Raw genomic sequence first — 16,587 nt, forward strand, 5'->3', positions numbered from 1 at the left:
ATGTTACAGCACCAGGTATTCCATGGAGGTCTCCCATCCAAGTACTAATCTGGCCTACACTGCTTAGCTTCCAAGATCTGACGGTATAAGGCGTATCCAGTGTAGTATGACTGTAACAAAAATGTATACAATCCAAATTATTAAGTCCTTGATCACTCTGAACCTACCATCTAAGATCATAGGGAAATGAGAAAAGAACAAACCATAAAAAGAAGATGAATAAACAAAGAAAAGAATGAGGAATTGGAAAAAACCAAAACAGATTGTAAGACCATCAAGAAAGAACATGGGATAATGGGTAATAAATGCCCAGTAAGTAGTTGCAGGGTCAATAGACTCTGACAAATAATGAATGTGGTCTCATTTTCAAAAGAAACATGAGAAAGATAATTGTTCATTGAGTCCATGAGGAGATACAGTGTTCATCTTATGGATCCAAAACACCTCACGTTGTAGAAGTTTCTTTTCACGGTCACCTCCCCTTTTGTTGGGTGGAATATGGTCGATGAATTTGTATACCAAACTCGATAAAGGATGTCTTGAATTCTTAAAATGGCGGGCCACCGGCTGGTCGATTTCTTTACCTTCAAGGGCCTGTCTTATGGCAGATCTGTGTTGAGCCATTCTGGTTTTGGCTGTGCATGTAGTTTTTCCAATGTAGACCAGACTGCAAGGACATCGGATCATATATATAATGTATTTGGAGGAACATGTTAAAACATGATTTATTGGTATGCGTTTCCCTGAGTGAGGATGTGCGACATCCGGACCTGTCTCTAAAAAACTGCAAGTGGTACAACCTGTGCATCGGTAACATCCGGGTTTTTTAGCCAGAAAATGCTGTTCACTTTTGCGCGGACCATAATTTACATCATTATGGACTAGCCAATCTTTCAGGTTCCTACCCCGTTTATATCCAAGCATAATTCTGGAATTCCTCAATGGTTTAATAGAGTCATCAGTATTGATGATGGGCCAAAGGCGTTTTGAAGTGGAATTGATGAATTTACTGGCAATGTTATGTTGGTTAATGAATAACATGGTGTTCGTATTTTTCGATGTGGAAACATTAAGTACAGAAGTCTGTTTATTACGTTCAATAGCTCTCTGTTTAGCTAAATGAAGATCTTTCTGTTTGTATCCACATTGTATGAATTTTACAATCATGTTGTCAATTTCTTTGTCTGCAAGCTGTGGATCACTTGTGATTCTGAGTGCTCTTAGGAATTGTGAATATGGAAGACTCCTTTTGAGTGAAGTAGGGTGATGGCTTTGTGCATGCAATAAAGTATTGCTATCTGTAGGTTTGTGATAGACGGATGTACTAAATTGAGAACCTGACCACACAATGTTGATATCCAAGTAGTGCACATTGCTGGAACTTTGTTCAAATGTGAACGTGATGTGGTTATGCAAGTTTATATGAGTCATAGCATTAATAAAATCTGTTTCAGTTCCTGACCATAGGACCATAATGTCGTCGATGTAACGGATGTAAAACACCAAAGATTTGTTGAACTCAGGATTATTCAATAAAAATGTTCCTTCTCTACAGAAAACATGTATACATTGGCCAAAGATGGAGCTACATGCGAGCCCATAGCGCAGCCTTTCTTCTGCAAGAAAAATTTGTTGTCAAATAAAAAGTAATTGTTGTTCAAAGTCTGTTTCAAAAGACATATGTAGAAATCAATGTTTGGTCCATGATAATCCTGATGTGACTTCAAAAAAGATTCCATGCAATCACATCCATCTTGTTGTGGAATGCTTGTATATAACGAGTTTACGTCTATAGTACATAGAAGTAAATTATGTGGAAGATCGTTTAAATTGCCAAGTTTTTCCAATAGTGAATTAGAATCTTTTAAAAAGGTGGGTTCCTTACCAATCAACGGTTGTACATAGAAATCTAAAAATTGTGATATCTTACTGTACAGGCTGTCCCTGGCTGAGATGATGGGACGACCAGGGGGGGCAGATAAAGACTTGTGTATTTTTGGTAATGTGTAGAGTAAAGGAGTGATGGGTTTATCAACTGTAAGAAATTGCATGGTATCTTTAGTTATAATGCCATTCAAAAGTGCTTGTGCAAGGCAGTCATCTAGTTCTTTTTTGAATTTCAACACTGGATCAGAACCTAAGGGTAAATATGTCTCCGTGTCGCCTAATTGGCGATAAATTTTTTTTATGTACTGTTGTTTGTCTTGAATAACGATAGCTCCCCCTTTATCTGCAGACCGAATAATGATAGAGTCATCATTACTCAGAGAGATAAGGGCTTGGTATTCGTTTTTGGTAAGATTATGCTGTATGGAGTGCCTGCCTTTGTACTGTGTGGAAACTTCATAATCCAACAATCTAATAAAGCTTTTGATGGAAGCATTGTTAGAGGCAGGATCAAAAGATGATGTGGTTCTGAAGGGAGTAGTATCAGTAGATGGTAAAGTGATATCTGAATTACTAAAAAATTCTTTGAGTTTGAGACTTCTATTCAATCTCCACAGGTCCTTTTTCCAGTTTAAGCTATTGAAAGAACAAGTTGGATTAAAGGTTAAACCTTTCTGTAATAATTTAGATTCTGCCATGTTGAGTGTCTTACTAGATAGGTTTACCACTATGTTGTTTTCTTGTACACTTTTTTGCCTCGACCCCTGTTTCCCCCGTCTAGTGTGGGACCGTTTCCTTTTCTTGCGCGTGTTGCTACCCCTAAAGGGGGACGCTGTGTGACTGTGAGTGAAGTAGAAGGAAAATCCTGGTCACTTTGTGATGAGTTTGCACCACTAGATTCTTCGGTGTCTAAAAAGCGTCTGGGAGTTCTAAAGCGGGTTCTTTGGGGCCTAGAATTTAATGTTCTGCCAGTGGCCCAGGAGTAAACTCTCTGTTCCTGATAATCAATAGTCACTTTGGCCAGTTTCTCCTTTTTGTATTTAATCAAATTTTTCTTGTAATCTTCCACCTGAATGCTTAATTTTTCAAGCCAATTGTTGGAACTGTCTGTTGAAAGACAAGCTTTATGTGCACTCTCAAAATTTTTAATTTTATCCCGAATATTGCTGAGTTCCTTGCCAGATTCTTCTATGACCAATAATATTAGATCGAGGGAACATTTATTAAGGACAGCAACCCATCTTCTACAGAAATCTACATTATTTCTGCCTATAGTCGGGATATTTTTAATCCTAAATCCTCTCGGAATTTTACGCTCCTTGTGGTAGTCAGAAAGGTTAACTCCGTGTAAATAGTAATCTAACTCCTTTTTCTTGAGTTTGAGTAATTGAACATATAATTCATCTGCAGAGGAGGCACCTGCAGTGTTCAAAAAAGTGTCTTTGAAGTAAAGATTCTCCGCTTCGGACTCACTGAAACTTAATATCTCACCTATAGGTAGTTGTATGTTAAGAAAACCACTCCCGTCAGTTGGAGTTGTGGTAGCCCCTTTGTTGATTTGAGACATAACCAATATGATGTAGAGTCAAAAGGATATTATTGACGGACAACAAAAATTAATCTTAATGAAAAAGTCAATACAATAATAGTGGTATGAATGTAGTTGCAGAAAACTGATTGTAACCATATGCAAAGTCAAATCCAAGGTGTTCCAAAGAAATAATCAACAGGTTTATAAAGCAGCTTACAAAAACAGAGTAAAACAAAGTCCATAGAACTACCCTAAACCAAGAAAAAATGTGAGGAAAAAATTAAAGATAACTTAAAAAAATATATATATTTACACGATGTTCTGATTGATAAGTAGAGTAAATGAAAAGAAGGGGTGCCATGCAATCCAAATGTATGAAAAAAAATCCTAACCAATTGGAAAAATATATTGAAATAAAGCCGGCACTCCACAGGTTATATGAAATACTGGTGCCTGGGTGCCATCTGATGGTCTAAACAGGCCAAAATGTATACATGCAATAAACAGCGGCACTCACAGGACTTGCAAAGAAGACTCTAGACTCCCAAGGTCAAGTTCAACGTTTCAGTCAAACGACTTTTATCAAGAACCATAGAACAATGAAAAGGTACATACCTATATACCAGCATACATCCCATAGTGACAAAACGTGTAACCTGCCCAGCGACTCCCGCCGGATGAAATGACGTCATCAAAGCGGGACCCGCCTCCTCTTGATGATGCGGCCATCAGACGCATTGTTGCCATAGTGATGCTCCACAACAACGGAGCTCACTACGTGCAGGCGTCAGGCCGATCATGTGACCAGCCCCGCAACTGACCAGTAAGGTCCGTTTACTGTGTGTCAGACGGGGGTGGTAACAGAGAACATAGCGCATGCAGTGAACGGTAACTAAGGAAACCAATGTAAACAGCGCTGCGAACAAAAACAGCACAATTAAATGCAATGAAATAAACAAACTGCATGCTCCCCTATATGTTGAAGCGGGTACCTGGGCAGGCTATAATCATGTGTGAAAAACCAAGTGGTGTTACCATGACAGTAGGTGCTCATGAACGATAGTGGTGACAATAAAAATATGAAATAGTGAACATTGTACTCACAATAAAGCGGCCATAAACCTGTGCACACATTTTTACATATACATAAACTGAAAAAACTATAAACTCTGGAAACACCGGGTAAGGATGACAAAGAGATCTGAAATCCATGTACTGTGGAAAGTAATCTACTGACTAAGTAAATCTAGGTAGGTTATGCATATGCAAAACATAAGGCTCAATAAGTCTAAATGCAAAAAACAAAGAGGAGTTAGAAGTAACCACTGAAAACATGAGTTCATCGAATGAACACCATGTTAAAAATGCTTACAATATACATTGTGGATCTCCCAATGTCAAGGTTTTACTAATATGCCCCATATGACATGTCAAGGAGCAATAGTGAGTCAAAATCCATCAGGTCTTATGAAAAGAATGAATGTCCATACCACACCAGTGGTAGCTATTCAACCTGTGAAGAGAATATATAATTAATCCCTCCAACAAAAATAATAATAAAGTAAAGGAATCTATATTCGATATGAATAAAGAGAAGAAGACAGAAAAAAGAACAACCTGAGTAAAGAGACAGAAAATATACAATGGATGGAACAGATGTGAGACGACTAAGGATCTCAGTATGTTACAGCACCAGGTATTCCATGGAGGTCTCCCATCCAAGTACTAATCTGGCCTACACTGCTTAGCTTCCAAGATCTGACGGTATAAGGCGTATCCAGTGTAGTATGACTGTAACAAAGATGTATACAATCCAAATTATTAAGTCCTTGATCACTCTGAACCTACCATCTAAGATCATAGGGAAATGAGAAAAGAACAAACCATAAAAAGAAGACGAATAAACAAAGAAAAGAATGAGGAATTGGAAAAAACCAAAACAGATTGTAAGACCATCAAGAAAGAACATGGGATAATGGGTAATAAATGCCCAGTAAGTAGTTGCAGGGTCAATAGACTCTGACAAATAATGAATGTGGTCTCATTTTCAAAAGAAACATGAGAAAGATAATTGTTCATTGAGTCCATGAGGAGATACAGTGTTCATCTTATGGATCCAAAACACCTCACGTTGTAGAAGTTTCTTTTCACGGTCACCTCCCCTTTTGTTGGGTGGAATATGGTCGATGAATTTGTATACCAAACTCGATAAAGGATGTCTTGAATTCTTAAAATGGCGGGCCACCGGCTGGTCGATTTCTTTACCTTCAAGGGCCTGTCTTATGGCAGATCTGTGTTGAGCCATTCTGGTTTTGGCTGTGCATGTAGTTTTTCCAATGTAGACCAGACTGCAAGGACATCGGATCATATATATAATGTATTTGGAGGAACATGTTAAAACATGATTTATTGGTATGCGTTTCCCTGAGTGAGGATGTGCGACATCCGGACCTGTCTCTAAAAAACTGCAAGTGGTACAACCTGTGCATCGGTAACATCCGGGTTTTTTAGCCAGAAAATGCTGTTCACTTTTGCGCGGACCATAATTTACATCATTATGGACTAGCCAATCTTTCAGGTTCCTACCCCATTTATATCCAAGCATAATTCTGGAATTCCTCAATGGTTTAATAGAGTCATCAGTATTGATGATGGGCCAAAGGCGTTTTGAAGTGGAATTGATGAATTTACTGGCAATGTTATGTTGGTTAATGAATAACATGGTGTTCGTATTTTTCGATGTGGAAACATTAAGTACAGAAGTCTGTTTATTCCGTTCAATAGCTCTCTGTTTAGCTAAATGAAGATCTTTCTGTTTGTATCCACATTGTATGAATTTTACAATCATGTTGTCAATTTCTTTGTCTGCAAGCTGTGGATCACTTGTGATTCTGAGTGCTCTTAGGAATTGTGAATATGGAAGACTCCTTTTGAGTGAAGTAGGGTGATGGCTTTGTGCATGCAATAAAGTATTGCTATCTGTAGGTTTGTGATAGACGGATGTACTAAATTGAGAACCTGACCACACAATGTTGATATCCAAGTAGTGCACATTGCTGGAACTTTGTTCAAATGTGAACGTGATGTGGTTATGCAAGTTTATATGAGTCATAGCATTAATAAAATCTGTTTCAGTTCCTGACCATAGGACCATAATGTCGTCGATGTAACGGATGTAAAACACCAAAGATTTGTTGAACTCAGGATTATTCAATAAAAATGTTCCTTCTCTACAGAAAACATGTATACATTGGCCAAAGATGGAGCTACATGCGAGCCCATAGCGCAGCCTTTCTTCTGCAAGAAAAATTTGTTGTCAAATAAAAAGTAATTGTTGTTCAAAGTCTGTTTCAAAAGACATATGTAGAAATCAATGTTTGGTCCATGATAATCCTGATGTGACTTCAAAAAAGATTCCATGCAATCACATCCATCTTGTTGTGGAATGCTTGTATATAACGAGTTTACGTCTATAGTACATAGAAGTAAATCATGTGGAAGATCGTTTAAATTGCCAAGTTTTTCCAATAGTGAATTAGAATCTTTTAAAAAGGTGGGTTCCTTACCAATCAACGGTTGTACATAGAAATCTAAAAATTGTGATATCTTACTGTACAGGCTGTCCCTGGCTGAGATGATGGGACGACCAGGGGGGGCAGATAAAGACTTGTGTATTTTTGGTAATGTGTAGAGTAAAGGAGTGATGGGTTTATCAACTGTAAGAAATTGCATGGTATCTTTAGTTATAATGCCATTCAAAAGTGCTTGTGCAAGGCAGTCATCTAGTTCTTTTTTGAATTTCAACACTGGATCAGAACCTAAGGGTAAATATGTCTCCGTGTCGCCTAATTGGCGATAAATTTTTTTTATGTACTGTTGTTTGTCTTGAATAACGATAGCTCCCCCTTTATCTGCAGACCGAATAATGATAGAGTCATCATTACTCAGAGAGATAAGGGCTTGGTATTCGTTTTTGGTAAGATTATGCTGTATGGAGTGCCTGCCTTTGTACTGTGTGGAAACTTCATAATCCAACAATCTAATAAAGCTTTTGATGGAAGCATTGTTAGAGGCAGGATCAAAAGATGATGTGGTTCTGAAGGGAGTAGTATCAGTAGATGGTAAAGTGATATCTGAATTACTAAAAAATTCTTTGAGTTTGAGACTTCTATTCAATCTCCACAGGTCCTTTTTCCAGTTGAAGCTATTGAAAGAACAAGTTGGATTAAAGGTTAAACCTTTCTGTAATAATTTAGATTCTGCCATGTTGAGTGTCTTACTAGATAGGTTTACCACTATGTTGTTTTCTTGTACACTTTTTTGCCTCGACCCCTGTTTCCCCCGTCTAGTGTGGGACCGTTTCCTTTTCTTGCGCGTGTTGCTACCCCTAAAGGGGGACGCTGTGTGACTGTGAGTGAAGTAGAAGGAAAATCCTGGTCACTTTGTGATGAGTTTGCACCACTAGATTCTTCGGTGTCTAAAAAGCGTCTGGGAGTTCTAAAGCGGGTTCTTTGGGGCCTAGAATTTAATGTTCTGCCAGTGGCCCAGGAGTAAACTCTCTGTTCCTGATAATCAATAGTCACTTTGGCCAGTTTCTCCTTTTTGTATTTAATCAAATTTTTCTTGTAATCTTCCACCTGAATGCTTAATTTTTCAAGCCAATTGTTGGAACTGTCTGTTGAAAGACAAGCTTTATGTGCACTCTCAAAATTTTTAATTTTATCCCGAATATTGCTGAGTTCCTTGCCAGATTCTTCTATGACCAATAATATTAGATCGAGGGAACATTTATTAAGGACAGCAACCCATCTTCTACAGAAATCTACATTATTTCTGCCTATAGTCGGGATATTTTTAATCCTAAATCCTCTCAGAATTTTACGCTCCTTGTGGTAGTCAGAAAGGTTAACTCCGTGTAAATAGTAATCTAACTCCTTTTTCTTGAGTTTGAGTAATTGAACATATAATTCATCTGCAGAGGAGGCACCTGCAGTGTTCAATAAAGTGTCTTTGAAGTAAAGATTCTCCGCTTCGGACTCACTGAAACTTAATATCTCACCTATAGGTAGTTGTATGTTAAGAAAACCACTCCCGTCAGTTGGAGTTGTGGTAGCCCCTTTGTTGATTTGAGACATAACCAATATGATGTAGAGTCAAAAGGATATTATTGACGGACAACAAAAATTAATCTTAATGAAAAAGTCAATACAATAATAGTGGTATGAATGTAGTTGCAGAAAACTGATTGTAACCATATGCAAAGTCAAATCCAAGGTGTTCCAAAGAAATAATCAACAGGTTTATAAAGCAGCTTACAAAAACAGAGTAAAACAAAGTCCATAGAACTACCCTAAACCAAGAAAAAATGTGAGGAAAAAATTAAAGATAACTTAAAAAAATATATATATTTACACGATGTTCTGATTGATAAGTAGAGTAAATGAAAAGAAGGGGTGCCATGCAATCCAAATGAATGAAAAAAAATCCTAACCAATTGGAAAAATATATTGAAATAAAGCCGGCACTCCACAGGTTATATGAAATACTGGTGCCTGGGTGCCATCTGATGGTCTAAACAGGCCAAAATGTATACATGCAATAAACAGCGGCACTCACAGGACTTGCAAAGAAGACTCCAGACTCCCAAGGTCAAGTTCAACGTTTCAGTCAAACGACTTTTATCAAGAACCATAGAACAATGAAAAGGTACATACCTATATACCAGCATACATCCCATAGTGACAAAACGTGTAACCTGCCCAGCGACTCCCGCCGGATGAAATGACGTCATCAAAGCGGGACCCGCCTCCTCTTGATGATGCGGCCATCAGACGCATTGTTGCCATAGTGATGCTCCACAACAACGGAGCTCACTACGTGCAGGCGTCAGGCCGATCATGTGACCAGCCCCGCAACTGACCAGTAAGGTCCATTTACTGTGTGTCAGACGGGGGTGGTAACAGAGAACATAGCGCATGCAGTGAACGGTAACTAAGGAAACCAATGTAAACAGCGCTGCGAACAAAAACAGCACAATTAAATGCAATGAAATAAACAAACTGCATGCTCCCCTATATGTTGAAGCGGGTACCTGGGCAGGCTATAATCATGTGTGAAAAACCAAGTGGTGTTACCATGACAGTAGGTGCTCATGAACAATAGTGGTGACAATAAAAATATGAAATAGTGAACATTGTACTCACAATAAAGCGGCCATAAACCTGTGCACACATTTTTACATATACATAAACTGAAAAAACTATAAACTCTGGAAACACCGGGTAAGGATGACAAAGAGATCTGAAATCCATGTACTGTGGAAAGTAATCTACTGACTAAGTAAATCTAGGTAGGTTATGCATATGCAAAACATAAGGCTCAATAAGTCTAAATGCAAAAAACAAAGAGGAGTTAGAAGTAACCGCTGAAAACATGAGTTCATCGTATGAACACCATGTTAAAAATGCTTACAATATACATTGTGGATCTCCCAATGTCAAGGTTTTACTAATATGCCCCATATGACATGTCAAGGATCTATAGTGAGTCAAAATCCATCAGGTCTTATGAAAAGAATGAATGTCCATACCACACCAGTGGTAGCTATTCAACCTGTGAAGAGAATATATAATTAATCCCTCCAACAAAAATAATAATAAAGTAAAGGAATCTATATTCGATATGAATAAAGAGAAGAAGACAGAAAAAAGAACAACCTGAGTAAAGAGACAGAAAATATACAATGGATGGAACAGATGTGAGACGACTAAGGATCTCAGTATGTTACAGCACCAGGTATTCCATGGAGGTCTCCCATCCAAGTACTAATCTGGCCTACACTGCTTAGCTTCCAAGATCTGACGGTATAAGGCGTATCCAGTGTAGTATGACTGTAACAAAAATGTATACAATCCAAATTATTAAGTCCTTGATCACTCTGAACCTACCATCTAAGATCATAGGGAAATGAGAAAAGAACAAACCATAAAAAGAAGATGAATAAACAAAGAAAAGAATGAGGAATTGGAAAAAACCAAAACAGATTGTAAGACCATCAAGAAAGAACATGGGATAATGGGTAATAAATGCCCAGTAAGTAGTTGCAGGGTCAATAGACTCTGACAAATAATGAATGTGGTCTCATTTTCAAAAGAAACATGAGAAAGATAATTGTTCATTGAGTCCATGAGGAGATACAGTGTTCATCTTATGGATCCAAAACACCTCACGTTGTAGAAGTTTCTTTTCACGGTCACCTCCCCTTTTGTTGGGTGGAATATGGTCGATGAATTTGTATACCAAACTCGATAAAGGATGTCTTGAATTCTTAAAATGGCGGGCCACCGGCTGGTCGATTTCTTTACCTTCAAGGGCCTGTCTTATGGCAGATCTGTGTTGAGCCATTCTGGTTTTGGCTGTGCATGTAGTTTTTCCAATGTAGACCAGACTGCAAGGACATCGGATCATATATATAATGTATTTGGAGGAACATGTTAAAACATGATTTATTGGTATGCGTTTCCCTGAGTGAGGATGTGCGACATCCGGACCTGTCTCTAAAAAACTGCAAGTGGTACAACCTGTGCATCGGTAACATCCAGGTTTTTTAGCCAGAAAATGCTGTTCACTTTTGCGCGGACCATAATTTACATCATTATGGACTAGCCAATCTTTCAGGTTCCTACCCCGTTTATATCCAAGCATAATTCTGGAATTCCTCAATGGTTTAATAGAGTCATCAGTATTGATGATGGGCCAAAGGCGTTTTGAAGTGGAATTGATGAATTTACTGGCAATGTTATGTTGGTTAATGAATAACATGGTGTTCGTATTTTTCGATGTGGAAACATTAAGTACAGAAGTCTGTTTATTCCGTTCAATAGCTCTCTGTTTAGCTAAATGAAGATCTTTCTGTTTGTATCCACATTGTATGAATTTTACAATCATGTTGTCAATTTCTTTGTCTGCAAGCTGTGGATCACTTGTGATTCTGAGTGCTCTTAGGAATTGTGAATATGGAAGACTCCTTTTGAGTGAAGTAGGGTGATGGCTTTGTGCATGCAATAAAGTATTGCTATCTGTAGGTTTGTGATAGACGGATGTACTAAATTGAGAACCTGACCACACAATGTTGATATCCAAGTAGTGCACATTGCTGGAACTTTGTTCAAATGTGAACGTGATGTGGTTATGCAAGTTTATATGAGTCATAGCATTAATAAAATCTGTTTCAGTTCCTGACCATAGGACCATAATGTCGTCGATGTAACGGATGTAAAACACCAAAGATTTGTTGAACTCAGGATTATTCAATAAAAATGTTCCTTCTCTACAGAAAACATGTATACATTGGCCAAAGATGGAGCTACATGCGAGCCCATAGCGCAGCCTTTCTTCTGCAAGAAAAATTTGTTGTCAAATAAAAAGTAATTGTTGTTCAAAGTCTGTTTCAAAAGACATATGTAGAAATCAATGTTTGGTCCATGATAATCCTGATGTGACTTCAAAAAAGATTCCATGCAATCACATCCATCTTGTTGTGGAATGCTTGTATATAACGAGTTTACGTCTATAGTACATAGAAGTAAATCATGTGGAAGATCGTTTAAATTGCCAAGTTTTTCCAATAGTGAATTAGAATCTTTTAAAAAGGTGGGTTCCTTACCAATCAACGGTTGTACATAGAAATCTAAAAATTGTGATATCTTACTGTACAGGCTGTCCCTGGCTGAGATGATGGGACGACCAGGGGGGGCAGATAAAGACTTGTGTATTTTTGGTAATGTGTAGAGTAAAGGAGTGATGGGTTTATCAACTGTAAGAAATTGCATGGTATCTTTAGTTATAATGCCATTCAAAAGTGCTTGTGCAAGGCAGTCATCTAGTTCTTTTTTGAATTTCAACACTGGATCAGAACCTAAGGGTAAATATGTCTCCGTGTCGCCTAATTGGCGATAAATTTTTTTTATGTACTGTAGTTTGTCTTGAATAACGATAGCTCCCCCTTTATCTGCAGACCGAATAATGATAGAGTCATCATTACTCAGAGAGATAAGGGCTTGGTATTCGTTTTTGGTAAGATTATGCTGTATGGAGTGCCTGCCTTTGTACTGTGTGGAAACTTCATAATCCAACAATCTAATAAAGCTTTTGATGGAAGCATTGTTAGAGGCAGGATCAAAAGATGATGTGGTTCTGAAGGGAGTAGTATCAGTAGATGGTAAAGTGATATCTGAATTACTAAAAAATTCTTTGAGTTTGAGACTTCTATTCAATCTCCACAGGTCCTTTTTCCAGTTGAAGCTATTGAAAGAACAAGTTGGATTAAAGGTTAAACCTTTCTGTAATAATTTAGATTCTGCCATGTTGAGTGTCTTACTAGATAGGTTTACCACTATGTTGTTTTCTTGTACACTTTTTTGCCTCGACCCCTGTTTCCCCCGTCTAGTGTGGGACCGTTTCCTTTTCTTGTGCGTGTTGCTACCCCTAAAGGGGGACGCTGTGTGACTGTGAGTGAAGTAGAAGGAAAATCCTGGTCACTTTGTGATGAGTTTGCACCACTAGATTCTTCGGTGTCTAAAAAGCGTCTGGGAGTTCTAAAGCGGGTTCTTTGGGGCCTAGAATTTAATGTTCTGCCAGTGGCCCAGGAGTAAACTCTCTGTTCCTGATAATCAATAGTCACTTTGGCCAGTTTCTCCTTTTTGTATTTAATCAAATTTTTCTTGTAATCTTCCACCTGAATGCTTAATTTTTCAAGCCAATTGTTGGAACTGTCTGTTGAAAGACAAGCTTTATGTGCACTCTCAAAATTTTTAATTTTATCCCGAATATTGCTGAGTTCCTTGCCAGATTCTTCTATGACCAATAATATTAGATCGAGGGAACATTTATTAAGGACAGCAACCCATCTTCTACAGAAATCTACATTATTTCTGCCTATAGTCGGGATATTTTTAATCCTAAATCCTCTCGGAATTTTACGCTCCTTGTGGTAGTCAGAAAGGTTAACTCCGTGTAAATAGTAATCTAACTCCTTTTTCTTGAGTTTGAGTAATTGAACATATAATTCATCTGCAGAGGAGGCACCTGCAGTGTTCAATAAAGTGTCTTTGAAGTAAAGATTCTCCGCTTCGGACTCACTGAAACTTAATATCTCACCTATAGGTAGTTGTATGTTAAGAAAACCACTCCCGTCAGTTGGAGTTGTGGTAGCCCCTTTGTTGATTTGAGACATAACCAATATGATGTAGAGTCAAAAGGATATTATTGACGGACAACAAAAATTAATCTTAATGAAAAAGTCAATACAATAATAGTGGTATGAATGTAGTTGCAGAAAACTGATTGTAACCATATGCAAAGTCAAATCCAAGGTGTTCCAAAGAAATAATCAACAGGTTTATAAAGCAGCTTACAAAAACAGAGTAAAACAAAGTCCATAGAACTACCCTAAACCAAGAAAAAATGTGAGGAAAAAATTAAAGATAACTTAAAAAAATATATATATTTACACGATGTTCTGATTGATAAGTAGAGTAAATGAAAAGAAGGGGTGCCATGCAATCCAAATGAATGAAAAAAAATCCTAACCAATTGGAAAAATATATTGAAATAAAGCCGGCACTCCACAGGTTATATGAAATACTGGTGCCTGGGTGCCATCTGATGGTCTAAACAGGCCAAAATGTATACATGCAATAAACAGCGGCACTCACAGGACTTGCAAAGAAGACTCCAGACTCCCAAGGTCAAGTTCAACGTTTCAGTCAAACGACTTTTATCAAGAACCATAGAACAATGAAAAGGTACATACCTATATATCAGCATACATCCCATAGTGACAAAACGTGTAACCTGCCCAGCGACTCCCGCCGGATGAAATGACGTCATCAAAGCGGGACCCGCCTCCTCTTGATGATGCGGCCATCAGACGCATTGTTGCCATAGTGATGCTCCACAACAACGGAGCTCACTACGTGCAGGCGTCAGGCCGATCATGTGACCAGCCCCGCAACTGACCAGTAAGGTCCGTTTACTGTGTGTCAGACGGGGGTGGTAACAGAGAACATAGCGCATGCAGTGAATGGTAACTAAGGAAACCAATGTAAACAGCGCTGCGAACAAAAACAGCACAATTAAATGCAATGAAATAAACAAACTGCATGCTCCCCTATATGTTGAAGCGGGTACCTGGGCAGGCTATAATCATGTGTGAAAAACCAAGTGGTGTTACCATGACAGTAGGTGCTCATGAACAATAGTGGTGACAATAAAAATATGAAATAGTGAACATTGTACTCACAATAAAGCGGCCATAAACCTGTGCACACATTTTTACATATACATAAACTGAAAAAACTATAAACTCTGGAAACACCGGGTAAGGATGACAAAGAGATCTGAAATCCATGTACTGTGGAAAGTAATCTACTGACTAAGTAAATCTAGGTAGGTTATGCATATGCAAAACATAAGGCTCAATAAGTCTAAATGCAAAAAACAAAGAGGAGTTAGAAGTAACCGCTGAAAACATGAGTTCATCGTATGAACACCATGTTAAAAATGCTTACAATATACATTGTGGATCTCCCAATGTCAAGGTTTTACTAATATGCCCCATATGACATGTCAAGGATCAATAGTGAGTCAAAATCCATCAGGTCTTATGAAAAGAATGAATGTCCATACCACACCAGTGGTAGCTATTCAACCTGTGAAGAGAATATATAATTAATCCCTCCAACAAAAATAATAATAAAGTAAAGGAATCTATATTCGATATGAATAAAGAGAAGAAGACAGAAAAAAGAACAACCTGAGTAAAGAGACAGAAAATATACAATGGATGGAACAGATGTGAGACGACTAAGGATCTCAGTATGTTACAGCACCAGGTATTCCATGGAGGTCTCCCATCCAAGTACTAATCTGGCCTACACTGCTTAGCTTCCAAGATCTGACGGTATAAGGCGTATCCAGTGTAGTATGACTGTAACAAAAATGTATACAATCCAAATTATTAAGTCCTTGATCACTCTGAACCTACCATCTAAGATCATAGGGAAATGAGAAAAGAACAAACCATAAAAAGAAGATGAATAAACAAAGAAAAGAATGAGGAATTGGAAAAAACCAAAACAGATTGTAAGACCATCAAGAAAGAACATGGGATAATGGGTAATAAATGCCCAGTAAGTAGTTGCAGGGTCAATAGACTCTGACAAATAATGAATGTGGTCTCATTTTCAAAAGAAACATGAGAAAGATAATTGTTCATTGAGTCCATGAGGAGATACAGTGTTCATCTTATGGATCCAAAACACCTCACGTTGTAGAAGTTTCTTTTCACGGTCACCTCCCCTTTTGTTGGGTGGAATATGGTCGATGAATTTGTATACCAAACTCGATAAAGGATGTCTTGAATTCTTAAAATGGCGGGCCACCGGCTGGTCGATTTCTTTACCTTCAAGGGCCTGTCTTATGGCAGATCTGTGTTGAGCCATTCTGGTTTTGGCTGTGCATGTAGTTTTTCCAATGTAGACCAGACTGCAAGGACATCGGATCATATATATAATGTATTTGGAGGAACATGTTAAAACATGATTTATTGGTATGCGTTTCCCTGAGTGAGGATGTGCGACATCCGGACCTGTCTCTAAAAAACTGCAAGTGGTACAACCTGTGCATCGGTAACATCCAGGTTTTTTAGCCAGAAAATGCTGTTCACTTTTGCGCGGACCATAATTTACATCATTATGGACTAGCCAATCTTTCAGGTTCCTACCCCGTTTATATCCAAGCATAATTCTGGAATTCCTCAATGGTTTAATAGAGTCATCAGTATTGATGATGGGCCAAAGGCGTTTTGAAGTGGAATTGATGAATTTACTGGCAATGTTATGTTGGTTAATGAATAACATGGTGTTCGTATTTTTCGATGTGGAAACATTAAGTACAGAAGTCTGTTTATTCCGTTCAATAGCTCTCTGTTTAGCTAAATGAAGATCTTTCTGTTTGTATCCACATTGTATGAATTTTACAATCATGTTGTCAATTTCTTTGTCTGCAAGCTGTGGATCACTTGTGATTCTGAGTGCTCTTAGGAATTGTGAATATGGAAGACTCCTTTTGAGTGAAGTAGGGTGATGGCTTTGTGCATGCAATAAAGT

General features: G+C 38.1%; 4 pseudogenes; all 4 read right to left on the bottom strand.

The window, feature by feature from the left end:
* LOC148501345 (5S ribosomal RNA) lies at positions 1-118 on the bottom strand (annotated as a pseudogene).
* Positions 119-5,099: 4,981 nt separating this feature from the next.
* Positions 5,100-5,217, bottom strand: LOC148501346 (5S ribosomal RNA; annotated as a pseudogene).
* A 4,981-nt stretch (positions 5,218-10,198) lies between these two features.
* On the bottom strand, positions 10,199-10,316 carry LOC148501347 (5S ribosomal RNA; annotated as a pseudogene).
* Positions 10,317-15,297: 4,981 nt separating this feature from the next.
* On the bottom strand, positions 15,298-15,415 carry LOC148501348 (5S ribosomal RNA; annotated as a pseudogene).
* Positions 15,416-16,587: the final 1,172 nt, after the last annotated feature.

The sequence above is a fragment of the Taudactylus pleione genome, unplaced genomic scaffold (genome assembly GCF_031769625.1).
Source record: "Taudactylus pleione unplaced genomic scaffold, aTauple2 ptg000520l, whole genome shotgun sequence".
Lineage (NCBI taxonomy): Eukaryota > Metazoa > Chordata > Amphibia > Anura > Myobatrachidae > Taudactylus > Taudactylus pleione.